Genomic DNA, 6,533 nt, shown 5'->3' with positions numbered 1-6,533 from the left:
TCATCTTACAGATGAAGAGATTGAGGCCAAAAATAGTTTTCTGCTCAATCAGTACAGCTTCTAGAGAGAAACCATCCTTCAAGCCTCTGTACTTTGCCTTTACCACCTTAGCCTGCAATGGCTGCTCCTTATCATCATCCTTAGGAGACACCCATGGTCTATGCCTCTTTTCAAGGGTCATAGCCTGCTGGCTGCTAATGTCTGGCACCTCATTAATTCACCTTCACTGGAAGTAGAACTCCAGATCTTCTTTTGACCCTAGACAATGGGTCAAGGTGAGGTCTCAGAAACAGTTATTAGTGGGTTTACTTTTGATCTCTATTTGGGAAGGAACCAACCTACTAGATATGTTTATTCATCTCTGTTAATGAAGTTTATAAGTTTTAGTGAAGCCATTTGTAACTCCTGAGAGTTAACACTTCTTCATACCAAGGAAGGATATATTTCTGTGGGGTTGTCCAAAGAAACAGAAGATAGATAGATAGATAGATAGATAGATAGATAGATAGATAGATATAGATATAGATATAGATATAGATATAGATATAGATATAGATATATAGATATATAAAATCTTATTATAGGAATTGGCTTATGTGATCATGAAGACCAAGAGGTCCCAGAGTTCCCCAGTCTACAAACTGGAGAACCAGGAGAGACAGTATCTGTCATTCAGTCTAAGTCTATCTGAAGGCTTGAAAACCAGGGGAGCCTATTGCATAAATCTCAATCTGTGTCCAAAGGCCTGAGAACTAGGAGCACCAATGTCTAAGGGAAGAAGGATATGAATGTCTCAGCTCAAACAGAGAGGGAATTTGACCCTTTGTTGTCTTTTTGTTCTATTTGTTCATTTGTTTTTTGGTTCTATTCAGACTCTCAAAAGTTGGGTGACACACACCCACATTGGAGAGGGCCATCTACTTTACTCAGTTCACCAATTCAAAGCTAATCTCTTCCAGAAAAACTATCACAGGTACACACAGAAATACTGTTTTACTGGCTGTCTGAGTATCCCTTAGCTCAGTCAAGTTGACACATAAAACTAGCCATCACAATGGGGTAGGAGACTGAGGGCAAGTACTGTATTCATTCCAGTGATGGGTTAAGGCTTTGGTTAGGGAAAGAAAACATTTTCCACAAGTGTATTCTCAGTCCTGTTTTTCTTCCATAGTAGCTTCCAAGATACTTGATTTCATGCTGCTCATAAAAACAACCACAAAAAACAAGCACAGAAAAAACAAAAACAAATGACAACAAAAAAGTTTGTATAGCACTAACAACCTTAAACCTGTTCAATAAGATGTAGAAATGAGAAGATTTAAAACACTTCGTTTTCATTTGAGGTCACTTCTTTTTTAACAGTTTGGTGCTAAGAATACATAAAATGAAAACGATATAGTTCCTGCACAGGAATGGTTTAAACTGAAGTGGGCGATGGGGTGCCTGGATGGCTCATTTGGTTAAGCATCTGACTCTTTGACTCAAGTCATGAGTTCAGAGTCATGAGATTGAGCCCCATGCTGAGTTCAGCACTGAGCATGGAGCCTGCTTTAGATTCTCTTTCTCCCTCTCTCTCTGCCCCTCTCCATTATGCATTATAAATAGATGATAGATGATAGATAGATAGATAGATAGATAGATAGACAGATAAATAAATTGCAGTGGGAGACATGAATCTATAAATAGAATATTTCAGCATATTGCAGTAACTTAGTACTATAAAGAGCATTTTGTTTTGGAATAAAAGATAAAATTAGTTAATATATAGTATTTTATTTTTAAGTAACATATTGACTTCTAAAGAAAGTTATCAAGATGGGTAATAATCAATTTATTGAAAAAGAAAGTAATTTGGATATTTTTTTAATTAAACATGGATTAATTAAGCAGCTCATATTGCAAAGTTTAGACTCCAAAATGTTGCTTCTTTGGATTTTTTTCATAAGGCAAGCTGTCGCTGGCTTATTATTAGCTGGTTACCAAACATCTTTCTTTTCCTACCGGGGATACAGCAAGATTAAATATTCCTACCTTACTTCCAACTGGGCTTGACAATGACTGAGTTCTCACCAATAGAATGTGAGTGGAAAGAATGAGACCATTTCAAGGCATGATCATAAAAACTTCCCATGCGTAAACCCTACGTATTATTTCTCCTTCCATTTTGATTTAGATGAACATAATAATTGATGTAATAGGGGACTAACAGATGGAAGGACCTTGGTCCCTGTGTCCCTAAGTCACTGAGTAGAGGAGAATCTCCCAATAATCAGGGTCATCTCTCTGTGGCTTTTAAGTGAACAAAAAATAAGATTCAATGATGGTTGGGTCATTATAATTTGGAGTCTATTCTATACATTTTATAGCATTATCCTAATATGCCAGTGCTTATTTTTTTAACTGAAATATAAGCACAATCCTATTTAAGGGTTAATTAAGCATGATTTATATAATCACAGAATTTTAAGGCACAGATTGTGAGGAATATTAGTCATAGGATATTAGAGACAATTTGGTCCAACAGCCTCATTTTAGAGATGAGAAAATTGATCTCAATTACCAGGAGCAATCCCAACCCTTTCTCTTTGCCAGGGTTAATAACTGTTTCTACAATTGTTACTTTTCTTTTCTGTTTTCACCTTTTTGGTTATCTCATTAACAACTTTGTATATGAAGGTTAACAATCCTTCATATTGAATTTCCATTTTTCTAATAATTGGTGTGGTTGCCATCTTCTTTCTGGAACCTGGTAAAGACACAGATGGCTTTCCTCTTTTAGTGAAACAAACAAGGATATGAAGCAAATTATAAGTTATCCTGATCGCCTCTTCTGAAATCATCTAGGAAGAAGTGTACAAATTTCAGTGGTCTCAAATGCTTCCTTCCACACTGGATCATGGTTGGGAAAAACATGGCACAGAGGTGGTTCCAGGATGGCTCTGACTCTTAATTAGCTTTATTTAGTTAGCTTTATTTAGGGATGCCTGAGTGGCTCAGTGGTTGAGTGTCTGCCTTTGGCTCAGGGTGTTATCCCGGGATCCAGGATTGAGTCCCACATCAGTCTCCTTGCATGGAGCCTGCTTCTCCCTCTGCCTATGTCTCTGCCTCTCTCTCTTTATGTCTCTCATGAATAAATCAATAAAAATCTTTAAAAACATAGCTTTATTTAATGTCAAGACATACATGGGTGCTTTAGGAGAGTTGGGAATGACTAATACATGCTATAGTCATTATATAGTTAATTTAAACAAATTATTTTTTGAAAACAGTAAGTTAAAACTGGAATTCTTGTGTTCTCTATCTTCAATTCCCTCCCTCCTTTTAAGAATTGCTTAAAAGTTTTAGCAAGGTGAACTTAAAGAGTTTCTCTAATTACTAAATCTTAATTTTTCATTTATATTGTCTAGATATTTTGAATTTATTTTCTTATCCTAATACTTTTCTCTACTAGGGAAGTGAGGTAAGCATTTCTATGCATTATGATCCTTATATTTAATGAAAAATTCTTAGCTCCATCTAAATGTTTGCTGAAAATAGAGTCAGACTATTTATTACTTGTAATTTCAGAAAGATTCATTTATTCTACATCTACTCTAAGATATACTGCCCATTTCTTTTTATCCAGAAATGACTTTCTTCCTATATGCTTGACCCTGCTGATTCATTATATGTCTATGATCCTCATACAGCTGCTTCTGATTTTGTCTTCCACAGTGGGGACAACAAGAATCTTACCCTGCTTACTTTTTGATTAGAGGACTCTCTCGACTATAAAGCGATTCAAATTCTTTCTACAGTGTGAAAAACAGAGTCAATATTCCATTTCTTAAGTAAAATAACTAAGCATATGCCTCTTGCTATAGCTACTCAGATGTCTTACTGTTTAACTGTTGCATTTCCAGGAGTTGTCTTCCCTTCCCAGTAGACTTATCCATTTTGTGTTTACCACACACATCTGGGATGCATTCTGAAGGGTATGGCAAGGGCAATGGCCAATATGGCTGCCTCTCACAAATGTCCCACCCATGTAGCCCTGACTGTCACAGAACTCTAAGACTATATTCCTGTTCCACTTCCTTTTTTATTTTCCCAGAAAATTTCTGAGGATTTTTAAAGATTGCCTTGCATTTCATATAAGATGCAGCTGATTTTCCTGAAACTCAGATCCATTTTATAAGTTCACAAGAGAGAATCACTCCTTAACAGCCCAGCAGATATCTCAGGGGCCCAGGCGTAGCAAAGCAAAATTTGTGAACAGTCCCACTCAGTATAAGGAATCTGCTAGCCCCATTGTCAGTTAGGATCCATAAACAGAACTTGATTTGGGGTCCTATATTATTATTATTATTATTATTATTATTTATTTATTTTTATTTATTTATTTTTTTTTTAGAGACAGGGAGCATGCACATGCATACATATGAGTGGGGAGAGGGAAGAAGCAGAGAGAGAATCTTAAGCAGGACCTACATCCAGCATGGAGCCCAACACGGGCCATCCCACAACTGTGATATCAAGAACTGAGCTGAAATCAAGTCAGATGCCTATGCAAGTGAGCCACCCAGGCACCTTTGAGTCCCTTTAAAAGCAAAATTTTCTTAGTCTGATAGCAAAAGAGAAAGAGTGACTCAAAGAGTGAGAAGGACACAATGAGCCAATGCAACTTCAAAGATGTAAGGGACCATGCAAGGTGAAATGGAGCTGCCTTGGGGAACCTGTCTGGTAGCTATCAAGGATATAGGATCTTAGTTCTACAACCACAAGGAAATGATCCTGCCAACAACCTGAGTGAGCTGAGAAGTGGATTCTTCACCTGGGTCTCCAGAAAAAAGCCCAGCCCAGTGAACACTTTGATTTTGTTTTTGTAACACTTTGCAAGAGAGAACCCAAGAGAGGCTACTTGAACTTCTCACCGATAGAATTATGTGATAATAAAAGAGTATTTTTTCAAAATGCCAAGTTTTGGTAACTTGTTACATAAAATTAGAAAAATAGCACAGTATTCTTACCTGAATTTCACTATTTATTATAATGAAAAAAAATAAGAAATTAAATTTATCTTTGTGTTCATACTCAAACATACTGTTTGGGGGGAAGCTCATACTGTTTTGGGGGAAGAAGTGTTAAATTGTTTAAAATTTGAAAGCTAGGATTTTAAATGTAATACTGCCATCCTTCATTATAAATGCACTACTTTTAATTTAAAAATTAATTTTACATGATTGACATTCCATTTTATTTTTTGGTGATTTTCCTTCATAGTACAACAAGAAAATCTGCTATATCTTAAAGTTTCTGATAATAAAAATATATAGTATATATCTATATCATGAAATATTGCCCAGCAATAAAAAGTAATAAATTATTGATACATAAAACAATTTGGGTGAATCTCAAGGGAATTATTCTGAGTAAAAACAAAACAAAACAAAAATTTACATAGTGTATAATTCAATTTATATAATATATTTGAAATGACAGAATTATAGAAATGAAAAACTAGTCAATGATTGGTAGGGCTTAAGAACAACAGGAAGACAGAGAAGGGTGGAAGGCATGTGTGTGTAATGATAAAAGAACAACATAAAGGATCCTTTAGATGATGGGACTGTTCTGTATTATGACCTCTTTGGTGCATATATAAACCCACACAAGTAATAATATTGTGTAAAACCAAATAAACACACACACAATAACACTCTCAAACTCGGGAATATATAAGATAATGAGAAATAGTGAGTCAGTCTTGAAAATATACACTTGATAAAAGATAGTCAATCAAGAAATGAAATAAAATAAAGAACTTAGTGATGCTACATAAAAGGCCTAATTTAGAAATTTAGAATAATAGATTTGTTTAATGCACTGAGCATAACCAAAATTTAAAAAATATAAAAAAGAAAGAAAAATTACCTACTGCAAAATATTACTTTGTACATAAAGATGCAAGTCATGACAACCAGATGTAGTAAAAATCATGGATTGATGAGTGCAATCATAAATCCATTAATGTTCCTATTACTTAAGGAAGTCAGTCAGTAAAAATACCTTCATGGTTACGGAAGTAAAGAAAGTGGGAAACTCAAATTAACTCTTAGATATTAGGCTCAGATGAATGTCTTAATCATGAAGCGATTTATCAAGATAGGGATGATAGGAAAATAAATAAGATTGGGACATGTGGACTTTGGAGCTCCCACAGGAGGAGTGACCTAGTAGGCAGCAAATATAGGAGACTACAGCTCAGAGAAGTGTAGGTTGGTGTTCAAGTTTGGGTAACAACCACTGGAAACCCAGGGTATGGAAAAAATTTCCCAGGGTGTGTACAAAATGAGATTAAGAAGAGGAGGGGAACAGGACGCCTGGGTGGCTCAGTGGTTGAGCATCTGCCTTCGACGCAGGGTGTGAGCTGGGATCTGGGATCAAGTCCCATATTGGGTTCCTTGCAGGGAGCCTGCTTCCCCCTCTGCCTGTGTCTCTGCCTCTCTCTCTTTCTGTGTGTGTCTCTCATGAATAAATATATGAAATCTTAA

The sequence above is a fragment of the Canis lupus genome, chromosome 8 (assembly GCF_048164855.1).
Source record: "Canis lupus baileyi chromosome 8, mCanLup2.hap1, whole genome shotgun sequence".
NCBI lineage: Eukaryota > Metazoa > Chordata > Mammalia > Carnivora > Canidae > Canis > Canis lupus.
The sequence above is the reverse complement of the archived record's forward strand: the minus strand, read 5'-3'. Positions refer to the sequence as shown.